Here is a 15480-nt window from a genome sequence, read left to right as displayed (position 1 = left end):
TTCAACAAACAATTTAAACACCTACTATGGACTGATCCTTAAGGATAAATATCAATAAGACTCAATACCAGTCCTCAAATTGTTCAGAAGTCTTCTGCTGGAGACTGAGGTGAAAATAAATAATTGTTATTATTATTTATCAGAATAGCAGGGAGTACAGATAGTACAGAAGGGCACACAAGGCAGAACACCTCATTTTGCCTGTGCAGAGAGTTAAATATTGAAGACAGATCACACTGAAATGAGTCTTGAAGAATGGGTTAGAAATCTGTAGTCAAACAAAGTAAAGCTGACTAGTATTTCATGTTAAAAAAAAAACTCCCCCCCGGGGCTGGCCCCGTGGCCAAGTGGTTAAGTTCACACGCTCCGCTGCAGGCGGCCCAGGGTTTCATTGGTTCGAATCCTGGGCACGGACATGGCACCACTCATCAAACCACGGTGAGGCAGCATCCCACATGCCACAACTAGAAGGACCCACAAGGAAGAATACACAACTATGTACCAGGGGGTTTGGGGAGAAAAAAGGAAAAAGTTAAATCTTTAAAAAAATATATATATTATTAAAAAAAAAAAAACTCCCCCGAATTACATCAAATGTAAGAACAATTTATACTTGGGAAACAAACAAACAAAAATGCTTATGACTAGTGGGGGTAAAGTTTAGCTTGTAGGACAACAGCAAATAATGAAATTGGACAGATGAGCAAAAGACAAATTAACGAGGATCTGTAGGCTGTGCTAATGAGTTTGGACTATATCCTACAGCTAATGTTATAGAAGGATTAATTTAACTTCAAAATGATACCCCAAGCCACATTTATAGCCTATAAACCTCTTATTAGAAAAGAAAGCAAACCTATAGTACTATTTGAAAGTAAAATTACTAAATAAAATTTATGTATACTGTTTTTCAGATATTAGCATTTTTACAGAAGTCACCATATGAACAATTTTTGCCAATAAAATGAGCTACACACTTATCAAGAAATAATATACAGGATAAAATAAGATGATTACTTTTTCTAAGAAATTTGTGTAAGATCTACCCCAAACTCTTAGTTTGACAAAACCTGCCAAGATGATTAAAACATACATGCACACATCTTTTGCTCAATAGGCAGAATAGAACCGGAATTGTTGGCAGAGAGCAAAATGATATTTTGTGCAAAATTTTGAAGACAAATAAATTCACTAAGTTTAAATTTTCTCTGTAAGTAATTTTACCAAAAAAATCCTGGATTACAGTAAATCTCTTGGTGTTAACCATTAGGAATCAAAAAAAAAAAACAGATTTGCGGACATAATTCACATTATGTTTTTCAGAAATAACAATTTGAAGGACAAATTTCCATTAGTGACTAAGCAATATACTCCCTGGTTTTCACACCTCAGAACTCATCCTAATTAAAATACGGAAACCACTATAATACACTGATAATAATCATACATTGAAGCATGTCCCCAGAAAAGAGGCTATGCTCACAATACTACTTAAGAAGTTTCAATAGTTGCCAAGTTATCAGTATAAGCTATTTTCCAAAAAGACAGACTTCGATCTTCCCCAAATTTCACACCTTTCAGTGAGCTATCTTCTCAAAATATTATGTCATAATGTTAAAAAAAATTTACATGGGTAAGAATAAAAATGACAAGGCAAATGAAAAAAGTATTTTGGTTTTAGAAAAGCATTGTTGACTGCTAGTTCAATACGGAACATGCAGTGAAGGAAAGTATTTTTCACTGCAAATATATAAAAATATGAAGTTAGTAAAACTGATTTCTCTATCTTCTCATGTTGAGATCATAAACCTACTTCATAAAGAAACAAAAGAAAAACTCTAAAAAACAAAACTACATCAGTGATTTTTCTATTTCCCCCCCAACATACACACACAAAAAAATACTATAAGGTTAGGGACTTTCAACTGACTTTTCTGGATAAGGAAATCTCAGTAAGGCACAATTTTTCTACTATTGACTAACACCATGTTTAGGTCAAACACTACATGAAAATGCTTAAGAACAATTTTAAACTTAGTCATCCACTGATATCAGATTTGGAACCATCTGTGGGTCAGGTTAATACACTATTCAGTGCCTTCAAAGTCTTCAGCTTAATACAAGGTAAAAGAAATCCACTTGTAAGACCTCAAGTAGCCAAAGCAATCTTGAGAAAGAACAAAGACGGAGGCATCACACTTCCTGATTTCAAATTGTATTACAAAGCTATAGTAATCAGAACAGTACGGTATTGGCATAAAAATATAAATAAATGGAATAGAATAGAGAGCTCAGAAATAAACCCATGTATATATCATCAATTAATTTATGAAAACGGAGCCAAGAATATACAACAGGGAAATGACAGTCTCTTCACTAAATGGTGTTGGGAAAACGGACAGCCACACAAAAAAGAATGAAACTGGACCAGTCTCTTACACTATACACAAAAATTAACTCAAAATGGATTAAAGACTTGAACATAAGACCAGAAACCATAAAAGTCTTAGAAGAAAACATAGGCTCCTAGATATCAGTCTTGTCAATGATTTTTGAATCTGACACCAAAAGCAAAAATAAACAAGTGGGACTACATCAAACTAAAAGCTTCTGCACAGCAAAGGAAACCATCAACAAAATGAAAAGGCAACCTACAGAACGGGAGAAAGTATTTGCAAATAATATATCTTACAAAAGCTTAATATCCAAAATATATAAAGAACTCACATAACTAAATAGAAAAAAAACAAGCAATCCAATTAAAAGATGGGCAGAGGATCAGAATAGATCTATTTCCAAAGAAGACATACAGATGGCCAAGAGGTACATCCAAAGATGCTCGACATCACTAATCATCAGACAAATGCAAACTAAAACGACAATGAGATATCACCTCACACCTGTTAGAATGGCTATTATCAAAAGGACATGCGATAACAAATGCTGGTGAGGATGTGGAGAAAAGGGAACCCTTGCGCACTGTTGGTGGGAATGCAAAGTGATGCAGCCACTATGGAAAACAGTATGGAGGTTACTCAAAAAGTTAAAAATAGGGGGCCGGCATGGTGGTGGAGCGGTTAAATTCGCGCACTTTGCTTCCGCAGCCCAGGTTTGCAGGCTCAGATCCAGGGCTCAGACCTAGCACCACTGGCCAAGCCACGCTGTGGCGGCATCGCACATAAAATACAGGAAGATTGGCACAGATGTTAGCTTAGGGCCAAGCTTCCCCACACACAACAAAAATAATTAAAAATAAAACTGCCATATGATCCAGCAATTCCACTTCTGGGTATTTATCCAAAGAAAACAAAAATACTAACTAGAAAAGATATATGCACCCCCATGTTCACTACAGTGTTACAATAGCCAAGATAGGAACACCACCCAAATGTCCATCAATGGATGAATGGATAAAGAAAATGTAGTATATATACAATGGAAAATTATACGGCCATAAAAAAATGAAATCTTGCCATTTGCAACAACATGGATGGACTTTGAGAGCACTGCACTAAGTAAAATAAGTCAGACAGACAAAGACAAATACCATAGGATCTTGCTAACATGAGGAATCCCAAAAAAAAAACCAAAACCAAGGTCAGAGATAAGGGAACACACTGGTGGTTGCCAGAGATGATAGGTGGGGGATGGATGAAATGGGCGGAGAGATTCAAAACCTTAATAATATCAACAGTTACCAAAACCTGATAATTAAAATGCAACAGGAATTACCTTAGGCAAGGGTTGCAAACTCAAATGTTTTATCATCAGGTAAATGCAATTGGAAAGGTTTTGGTGTTACTGTTCCTAAACATTTCGAATAATACACTTGTAAAACTATCTAACCCTGGAGTTTCTTTTGAGTGAACATTTTCATTATGGATATACTGCCTTTAAATAATGCCAAGAACAGTTATGTTTTCTAATTCCTTTTTGTGTTCATTTTGACAAACTGAATTTTTCTAGGACTCTGTCATTATATAAATTGTCATTTATTGGCATACATTTTGTTCACAATAGCCTTTAATAATTTATTAATGATATTAGAATTTACAGAGATGCCCCGCTTTTCATCCATATTTATTATCTATGTTTCCTCTTTTTCTTTTTATCAGTCAGAGGTTTATTAATCTTATGCATCTTTTTAAAGAACAAAGTTTTCGCATGTTGCTACTTAACGTTTGTTTTTCCAATTCGGTAACTCTTGCTCTTTCATTATCTCCTTATATTTATTTGGATAAAATACACTCAAATTGGGAAATTAAGCAAATTAAGTTGTTCTTTTTCTAATTTCTTGAAATGGATTGTTAGATGATTTTTCAATCTTTTTCCTGATACATCTTTATTTATTTATTTATTTATTATTTATTTTGCTGAGGAGGACTGGCCCTGAGCTAACATCTGTGCCAATCTTCCTCTATTTTGTATGTGGGTCGCCACCACAGCATGAGTGATGAGTGGTGTAGGTCTGCACCCTGGATCCGAAACTGCGAACCTGGGTCACCAAAGTGGAGTGCACTGAACTTTAACCACTATGCCATGGGGCCGACCACAATCTTTATCTCTTTATTAATAATTTCTAGCTTAATTACATTGTGATCTGAGAACAAACTCAGCATAATTTCAATCCTCTGAAATATGTTCAGATTCATTTGCCTTATGATCAAGTCTGGTCAGTTTTTGTAAATGCTTTCCATATCTTTGAAAGAGCATGTATCCTGAAGTTGTTGTATGTACCATTTCACATAAATTTACTAGATCTGGTTTGTTGTGCTGTTCCTGTCTTTTATATCCTTACTGGGTTTTTTGGTCAGATTCTTGTTACAGAAAGAGGAATTGCAAAATTTACCACTATAATTGGAGTTTTTTTAATATCTTCTTGTAGGTCTAGCAGTTTTTCCTTGACATATTTTCTGGCTGTGATATTAAGTACAAATCAAATTTTTTTTTAATGTATAAACTTTTATTGAGGAACTGGTTCAATGTAATTCAGCTATTCATTAGACCCCTATTGAAGAATTTTTTATGCACCAGGAGTAATACAAAAATGAATAAAACTATCTTTGCTCTTTAGGGGCCTACAACTCTGTATAACAGATGCAGATGACTAGGGTACATTATTAAGTTTCATTATAAAGTCACACAATTCTACAGAAGCTCAGAGGGGAGAAAATGAATTCTGATGGAATGTTGTAACTCAGGAAAAATTATAAAAGAGGTGGTAACAAATCAAATCTTTATATTTTCTTGATTCATTGAATTTTTCATTATGAGGCATCTCTCTTTATCTCAGATAATGTTTACTGGTTTAGAACTTATTATGATGTTCATACAACTATACCAACTTTTTTTGGATTGATATTTGCATGGAATATATTTTTCAATCCTTTCACTTTCAACTTTTAGACATTTTTGCATTTTAGATGTGTTTCTAACTGCATGTAGCTGACTGTGACTTCATACAATACACCAGTATTTGTTTTTTCCCTGGAGCACTTAATTTAGTTTCATATGTTATACTTCCTGATATATTGGAGTTTAAAGCTACCATCCTGCTTTGTGTTTTCTATTTGTCCTGCTGGTTCTATGCTCCTTTTTCTCATCTTTCTTACCTTCTTCTAGACTAATTATTTTCATTATTCTATTTTGTTTTTTCATTTGTGGGATAGAAGGTATAAATAAAATGTATTATTAAAATTAAATTACTTCTTTTTATTTTCTTTATTTGGCTTAGAAGATTTGCAGTTACATTTGTGGCTTGCATTTTATTTCTATTAGACAGCACTGCTCTAGAGTTCACAATGTACATATTTGATTTATCAAAGTCTAATGTTAAATGGTACACTACCCCTCTTCAGAGAAATGCAATGACCTTGGAAAACTAACTTCACTCCCTTCATCCAGACTTACATGCTACTGTTATCTAGTCCTGTAAGTTTTTTATTTTCACCTTACAGAGTCAATATTCATTTAGGTTTATTTACCATTTTTGTTGCTCTTCATCCCTGTCTTCATTTCTAACCTTCCATCAGAATCATTTTTCTTCTATCTGAAGCATATCCTTCAGTATTTTTTAATGACAATCTGATAAATGAATTCTCTCAGGTTTTTGTTTATAAATATCTATTCAACTTCAGTCTTGAAGGATATTGTACTGGGTATATAATGCTTGATTGGCTGTTATTTTCTTCAGCATTCTATGTGGTCTTATGGTTTCCTTTTTTGTTGAGAAGTCAGCTATAGGACTTTCTACTGCTCCTTTGAAAGTAATGTGACTTTTCTTTTCTGGCTGCATTTAAGTTTTTTTGATTTTATTTTTCAGCCAATTCACTCCAATGCAGGTTCCTTTTTTTATTCTCCTTGGGTTGGACTTCTTAAATCTCTGAATTGGTGTTTTTCATCGATTTTGGAAAACTCTCAGCAATTCTCTCTCCAAATATTGCTTTAGCCCTCTCTCTGGGGTTCAACTAATGTAGAACTTCTCTTACACTTTTTATTTCTTTCTGTTTCCATTTTTCAGTATATTTTCTTCTGATCTATTTCCAAGATCATGAGTTCTGTCTTCTTTGGAGTTTCAATTGTTACTAAACCCATTTATTTAGTTTTTAATGTTATTATATTTTTCCACTTGAGAATTCTATTTAGTTCTTTTTCAAATATGTGATTTCAATTTTTATAGTTTCCAGTTCTCTGCTAAAATATTCAACCTTGTCTCTTATCCCCCAAGAACACAATAAACATTGTTATTTAAAGTTTTTGTCTAATAATTATAATAAATGACCCTCTGATGGGTCTGTTTTTCTTATTATTTCTCCCTGATTCTCATTCATGTTGTCCAGTTTCCTTATAAGGCTGGTCCATCTTCAATTATATGATGGACATGGACATGGTATTTAATTAATTTTTTTTTTTTAAGATTTTACTTTTCCTTTTTTCTCCCCAAAGCCACCTGGTACATAGTTGTGTATTTTTAGTTGTGGGGCCCTCCAGTTGTGGCATGTGGGACACTGCCTCAGCATGGCCTGATGAGCGATGCCATGTCAGCACCCAGGATCCAAACCAGCGAAACCCTGGGATGCTGAAGTGGAGCACATGAACTTAACCACTCAGCCACAGGGCCAGCCCCTTTAATTAACTCTTTACATAAAAATTTTGAAGCCTAAGAAACAAATCCTCCAGAGACTTTCAAGTGCTTCTGACATGTGTCTGAGAGTACTAGACTCCAAGATCAACTAATCCAGGGAATGACATTTTCTTCTGGCCCTCACAAATGACTCACAGCTTATGCTTCAGCCTGTATCAGAGCTGACTAACTTTCGGTTCACCCTATTCCTAAGGTGCAGCTCATAAAGATCTCAGCCCCAAAAGCAGCATGTTTAAGAGATAGCCCATACTCAGCAGGACCAAACTGCCATCTTTTGTTCTCTTAGTTCAGTGAGGCTGTCAAAAGCTCATCATCTTAACTACTTCTTCTGGGTTCACAAAAGCTACTGGGGCAAAACAACCTAAAGTGTTAGGCTCATATCTTTGGATTTCCATCTTCTGCCAGATCTTGGCCCAGTAATTCCTTCCTACCTTGTTAGATCTCCAATGCCCTTAAGGTATTTTATTCTTGCTTGTTACTAAAGAAGATTAGTCCTAATTATCTAGTCCATCATTATTAGATGCAGAAATTCTACTTCAATTTTTATTGTTAAATTTCTCCACATTTGTAATACTTTGCTTTTTATTCTTTGATACTGTTAAGGCAAAAGATGCAAAAATTTTATTAGCACTAATGATCATAACTCCTATCAAAATATAATTATTCTCTTAGCATTTTTAAATCATTTTTATCTCAATTCAATTTTATCAGCAATTAATCTTACTATTCATATTTTTCTTTACCATTAACTCAACAATAAAATTTCCATTTTTTACCATTCTCTTTCAGGTATGTCTGTGAAAGTCCTTTCCTTCCCTTTTAGTAGATGTCATAGTTATTTTTGGAATTTTTTTCCATGCTCCTTTCTCTTAGCAACAAATCCCATAACTTAAGTACATGAACCAGGGAGGGCACATGACTCCAACCCCAACCAGTCTGATACCTAACTAGAATACTGCTTCAGGGAAGAGCACAATTCCCACTTTGGTCAAGGTTCTTTTCTGCAATTTTCTTTTTTTTTTTTTTTGTACTTGAGCTGGTGGGAAACACTGTTTATTGCCATTAGAACCACAATGCTTTAAGGTTTTGAGTAAGGGGCTGTATATTCTCTACCACATAGATCAGTAGTTCTCAATCAGGGGCAATTTTATCCCCTAGGGAAGATTTGGCCATTTGGTTGTCAAAATTGGGGGTAGGGGTACTAATGGCATCTAGAGGATAGAGCCCATGGATGCTGCTAAATATCTCACAATGCACAGGACAGGTTCCCACCAGAAAGAATTATCCAACACAAAATGTCAAGTGCAGAGTTTGAAAAACTCTGACACAGATAAAGCCCAATTGCAATAAGAAAGAATGAAATTCTACATAACAGCAGAGCTAAGAGATTGTAGGAAAAAAAATATTCTGACAATACTGTAGGAGGTCCAGATACACTCATGCCCAATATTGGCTCCCAGGCTACCATTTTCAGTTATATGAAACAATAAATACCTGTCAGCTTAAGTTAGTTTGCAGTGAGTTTCTATCAATTATAACTGCAAGAATCACTACCAATACAATATGGGAATATAAAGCTTTATTTGCCATAATCATACTTTGGGAGATTTCTATTTTTTAAGTGCTTTTGCTTTGCTTTTCTAGTCTGTCTTTTTTATTTGGTCTTTTAAAATTTATCTTCTGCAATAACATAGACTGTAAAAAGATATATTTTAAATTCTATTTGTAGCAAACTAACACTTTTTAGAAAGCATTTTTAAAATCATATATACCTAACAAAGTAAAAAAATAAACCACACTTTTGATTCCCTTTTACGAAAAATGAGGAAGCCTGTACTTACATTTCTCCTCTATCTCCATTTTTGTTTCACTGATTTAATTAGTAGTTATTAACCTTTTTCTCATCCTTTATAGAACACATGTCTTTCAAAATTTGAAACAAAAGGTTTTTCTGGAAATTTGCTCACAAGATCATAATCATATTTCCTATAATTATTAGACTTATCAATGGTAAATTTAACTGGTTTCAATGTTCATTATCAGTCCTTTTCTGACATAAATTCTCCTTTCTTGGGTTGGCCATTTAAATTCATCTCTTATGATCTGTGATACTTCTTTGAATAATATTTTTCAGGAATGATATCATGGCAATTGTTCTATTTTCTAGAAAATGACTATTGCTTTCAAAAATGACTATCAGGCCAGAAGGAAGTCTACAGTTGGAAGACGGTGTAACAAGTACGTTCTAACATTTGAGAGGTCTGAAGCCAAAGTGATATTCATTTGTTCAATAGTAACCTGTGCTTTTCACTTGTGTATGTGTAGGATTCCTCATTAAATTTTAAAATATGACCAAGATATGCAGAATCTCTTTCCATTAATTTTCCCTGGAACACATTATGAGTTCTCTCTAACTTTGGAATCAGAACTAATTCTAGATCAAAAATATTTTCTTCTTCATTTACAGCTTTGAGTATTGTCTCTGATCCACTTATTTTGTTTTATTCTCTGTAAATACATATTATTCATAAAATGAAATATATAGAGGTATTCTCTATACTTATAGCTTGTCCTTAATTCTTTTAATTTTTCTCCTTTTCCTCTACGGTCTTGGTTTTCAAATGAATTTTGTCATCATGCATTCAATTTTCTATAATACCAAGACTTTACTGCATTTAATTTAGATTTTCAATGAATTGACTACATTTTTTAAAATTCCATAGGATCTTCTTATTTTGGCCTGTTTTCTTCACATCATCATATAACAGTTTTAGAAAACCGTTGTTTGGAGAGCAAACTGTTTTGATCTCTTACTGAAAAACAAAGCAATTATTTTCTAAACTTTCCTTCTACTTTTTTACAGTATTCTTAATGGTATCTTCAAGATACTTATGATTCTTTTATAATGAATTTTTTCAAAGATCCTCAGATGGACTTTTTTTCCCTCCTCATTCATCCTGGAATGAAGATTTTTTTCCAATCTGGTATGGGAAAGGACAAGCAGATTGCCCTTAGTTTCCTCTCAGTTCATTAAAGAGGATGAATAAAAGAAACCTTATCTAAACTCTGAAGCTAAACAAACAAGCTGATACTCAAGCACTTTCCTATGAAACTCTATTCTAATATTCTAGATAATACAAAGAGAATCAAAGAGCTGAGGGACTGAGGAGTTGCTGCAGAGAAATCAAAGATAAGAAGAACACTGCAAGACGTACACTCTGAAAACTACAAACCATTATTGAAAGAAATTAAACAATACCTAAAAAAATCCCAAATTTATGGATTAAATATTGTTAAGATGACAATACTCCCCAAATTAGTCTATAAAGTCAATGCAACCTCCATCAAAATCCCAGCTGGCTTTTTTACAGAAATTGACAAGGTGATCCTAAAATTCACGTAAAAATTCAAAGGCCCCAGAATATCCAAAACAATCTTGAAAAAGAACAAAGTTGGATGATTCACACTTCGCAATTTCAAAACTTACTACAAAACCACATTAATCAATACACTATGTATTTGCATCAGGATAGACATATCTATCAATGGACCAAACACACCATACACAAAAATTAATTCAAAATAGATCATAGACCTAAACGTAAGAGCTAAAACTAGAAAACTCTTAGAAAAAAACCAAAGGAGTAAATCTTTGCAAACTTGGATTAGGTAATGGTTTCTCAGATATACCAACATCACAGCAAAAAAAGCAAAAGTAAATTGGACTTCATCAAAATTAAAATATTTTGTGCTGCAAAGGATGGCGTCAAGAAAGTGAAAAGACAACCCACAGAGAAAGAAAATATTTTGCAAGTCATATATTTGATAAGGGTCTTGTATCCAGAATATACAATTAAATATTAAAAAGACAACCCAATTTAAAAATGGAAAGGATCTGAATAGCCATTTCTCCAATGAAGATATACAAATGGCCAATAAGCACATGAAAAGATGCTCAAAATCATTAGCCATAAAGGAAATACAAATCAACACCACAATGAGACACCACTTTATACTCACTAGGACTGGTATAATCAAAAAAACAGATAATAACAAGTATTGACAAGAAGGAGAAACTGGAATCCCCAAACATTGCTGTTGGGAAAGTAAAATAGTGCAGCCACTCTGAAAACAGTTCAGCAGTTCCTCAAAATGGTAAACAGAGGTACCACATGACCCAGCAAAAGATATATACCCAAGAAAATGAAAACATGTCCACACAAAAACTTACATACAAGTGTTCATAGCAGCATTATTCATAATAGCCAAAAAGTAGAAACAACTCATATGCCCATTAATTGATGAATGTACAAATAAAATGAGGTAAGCCCACGCACGCATGGAATATTATTTGGCAACAAAACACAATGAAGTACTGATACATGCTACAACACGAATGCACCTTGAAAACAATGCTAAGTGAAAGAAGCCAGGCACAAAAACACAGACTGTATGATTCCATTTATATGAAATGCCTAGAATAATCAAATCTACTAAGAGAGCAAATAGAGTAGTCGTTGTCTAGGGCTGGGGGAAATAGGGGGACTAGGGAATGAAAGCTAAAGGGTGGAGGGTTTATTTTTAGAGTGATGAAAATGTTCTCAAATAGATTGTGGTGATGGTTGCACAACTGTGAATATACCAAAAACCACTTAATCGTATACTTTAAATGGTTCAGTTGTATGGCGTATGAATTATACTGCAATAAAGCTGTTTAAAAAATAAATAAATAAAAGATAAGAGAAGTGGGGGATAAGTAAGCTTGTTAGGATTGCAGTAAAAATTTATTCATGCTCCTAGCAATTTTAAGAGCAAAAAGTCTTCCTTATAAAGCCTTTTTACTGGACTTCTTATTTTGCCTTAACCACCACCACCCAGGGTAGTCCAGCTCTGGACTAAAATAAGTTTTCTTGCCCACTTCCTTCTTTGGTGTGAATTTCTCTATTCAAAACAAGGTACTAGAAATAGCTTTATCTTTTTTGATAGCAATAAATGAAGACAAAAGGAAGGGGTAGGCTTGCTGAAGGGCACAAACTTACTCCTGCTACGTTTCTCATATTAGAAACTTTCTCATCCTCTAATTCAGGGACGTGACATAAAGTTTTACTGGAACACAGCCACATGCTGATTGTTTATGAACTGTTTATGGCTATTTTCATGCAACAGATGGTATGGCTCATAAGCTATAATATTTACTACCTTGTCCTTTAATTAAATGTTTGTAGACCCCTGCTCTAATCAGTAAGGGGTCTAATCATGTCATATTGCATTGGTTCCAGGATAGAACACCTGTCAACCACCAATATAATTTCTACATATAATCACATCATATTAGTTATTAAAAGTTTCTTTCATAATCTAGTCTACTTGATCATAGTGTCATTACTGTATTTTAATGTAAAGTTAGAAGTTCATAGATTCTGTTATTTCTCCAACATTTTACCCAGAAGTAAAATCTATTCATTTTCACTCAACAAATATTTACCACGGAATTACCAGGCATAGTACTGGACACTAGAGATTCAACCATTAGCAAACCAGAAATAATTTCTGCCATCGTGGATCTTATATTCATAAAAAAGAGTAAAAGAAATATAAAAGGAAACAAAATAGGTTGTGATAGGTGTTAAAAAGAATAATAAAAGGCTAATATTGAAAATAATAAAAGGAGATGTACTTTTTGATACTTCAGTCAGGAACATATGTCTAAAGAGATGAGGTTCAAAATGAGATCTAAAAGATGAACAGGAAAGAAGAAATCAAAGAATGAGAAGAAAAGCATTCCAGACAGGGGCTAGAAATAACCTGGTAGATTCAAGGAACTGAAAGAAAACAAGTACAGCCAGAATATAGAAAAAGGGCGAGACTTGTACAAGATATCAGAGTTGTAGGCAAGGGCCAGATCATGTGCGGCTCTGTAACTATGGTAAGAAACATGAACTTACTTTTAAGTGGAGAAGGCATTAAAGGACCTTGAGCAGGGACATGACATGATACAAAAGTACATATTAAGATCACTTTTGTGACCATACAAAGAAGGGAATGGAGGGAGACAAAGGGAGACTAGCTGTGAGTCTGGAACAGTATTCCAGGGAAAAGATGATAAAAATTGGTTGGTCTCAAATTGATGGCAGTGGAGACAGAAAGTAGATTGATATTCAAAATAACTTGATGGATGTGTATGGGTAGGAGGAGGGGGTGACACAAAGAATGATCCCAATGATTAAGACTTGAGCAACTGGATAGTTAAGGATGTGATTTACTAAGAGACTGGGTGGCCAGGTGGGAGGGAACGAGGTAGAAAATAAGAACTCCATTTTGGACAAATAAATTTTGAAATATCTCTGAGATTCCCAAATGGAGAGTCTCAAATGGAGACAAAAATCTGGAACTCCAAGGAGAAGTCTAAGCTGGAGATGTAACTTTGACAGTAAAAAAACGAGAAAGACATTTAAAATCAAACATAAATTTCTGAATATCCATTTTTTTGTCCTAATAATAGAAAAGATAGTAAGAGTTCTCTTTCTTCACTTCTGTAACTTTGAGGATGAAAAAAAAGTACAGTTCTCTAAATGGCAACAGAAGAAGAAAACAAGGAACTGATAGCACTAGTTGCTGCCAAAGAAGGTAAATGCATGGGTAAAGACGAGTGGGAGGGAAACTTTACTGTTACAATGTATCCTTTTCTATCTTCTTATAATTTTGTAGCATGTGAATGTAATAACTATTAAAAAAAATACACAAAGAGAACCCAGCAGAGTCTAGACAGAGCACATAGATGAAGAAATCAAGGCATTTATGCCCCTAGACAATTACTCTTTGTTTTCTTAAACCCTCCAAGAATACATAGGTGAAAGAGCAAAAGTATCAGTAACTCCTGAAGTCACAAATGAAACTTCCTATTACAAGTCCAAATTAAGCACATTTTCAAAAGATTTATGACCTAAAAATGACTTTGAGTTCAATAATCCAATCCTTCTCATTTTACAAGTAAGAACACAATCAGAAACACATACTACTATCAAGGAAGCCAAATACCATGCTGTGATTTCAATATTTTAAATGCAAAATAATCTTCATCAACATCAACATCATCATCATCATCATCATGTAGCCAAGACTGGATTTACTTTACTGACCAAGTGTATCACGAAACTAAGTGTTCAAACGTCCCAGTCACCTTCATCTACTACCTCCTCAGTTTTCTAAGTTCTCAACCTGCTGCTCAAGCTAACGTTACACAAAAGATACTATAAACTTAACCTTCTCTGTCAACTTTTCACAGCATAGTTTTCAAATCTGAAGTTGGATGCCTTGGTTCTACCTTGGTAAACAAAAGTGAGTTCTGTTTTTCAAATGAGTAAAAAACATTCCAGTAACATTAAGACCACTACAGCATTAAAGGACACAAATTACCAACCAAATGGGTGGCATTTACGGGGCATCTATTATATGTGCCCAGCACTATGCTGCATACTTTATATATCTTATCTTACTTAATTTACTCCATAACCCTGTGAGATAAATATTCTTCCTCTTTCACAGGAAAAGTAAAGTTAATAAGTTTTCTAAAATTACATATTTAGAAATTGTGGGAGTTAAGAGTCTAAAATCCATATTCTTTTTATTATACCAAAAGTTTTCAAACTTTTTGGTGTCAAGACACCTTTATACTCTTAAGAACTACTGAAGATCCCAACTTGAAGATTCCAAAACTCTTTTAAATGGATAAATTGATACTTATCTTATTAGAAGTTAAAATTAAATGCTTTAAAATGTTAATTTTAAAATTACAATAAACTCATTAAATGTTAATATAAAATTCATGAAAAAAATTGCATTTTCCAAAACAAAAATGAATAACAAGAGTAGTGCTATTTTAAATTCTTTAATTAAAAATTAAAGTAAATTAAACATCTTTAATGTCCGGCTTAATAGAAGACAGCTGGATTTTTATAACTGTTTCTACATTCAATCAAGTGTAAATGTTTTGGTTTGAAATATATGAAGAAAATCCACATTCAGAAGATACTCAGTTGAAAAAAGAGGAATATTTTAATAGGCTTTTCAAATAATTTGGGCTATTCTTTGATACTACACCAAAACTCAACAAATAGTCATTTCTTAAAGGTTGAGTTGGAAGCTGAAATCTAAAACTCTATCAATAAACTTTCTGTACTGTGTTACACTGAAATCCATTGGTTTCTCTTGCACTTTGAAGGGATCTTTTATGGGTGCATGATTTTCTAACATGCATTTAATCATCTGGAAAATATTGGTTGACTGAGTAATGCAGACATTCCAAATGTCAACACATTTTCCTATACAAAATTTTA

At 33.7% G+C, this 15480-nt stretch overlaps 1 protein-coding gene across 4 annotated transcripts in view; it reads right to left on the bottom strand.

The window, feature by feature from the left end:
- Positions 1–15480, bottom strand: part of ANKRD13C (ankyrin repeat domain 13C) — an 87690-nt gene that overhangs the window by 63224 nt on the left and 8986 nt on the right. The gene's annotated exons all lie outside the window — the stretch shown is intronic.

This window comes from Equus przewalskii, chromosome 24 (genome assembly GCF_037783145.1).
Source record: "Equus przewalskii isolate Varuska chromosome 24, EquPr2, whole genome shotgun sequence".
Lineage (NCBI taxonomy): Eukaryota > Metazoa > Chordata > Mammalia > Perissodactyla > Equidae > Equus > Equus przewalskii.
Note: the sequence above shows the minus strand (reverse complement) of the source record. Positions and strands in the feature narration are given on the sequence as shown.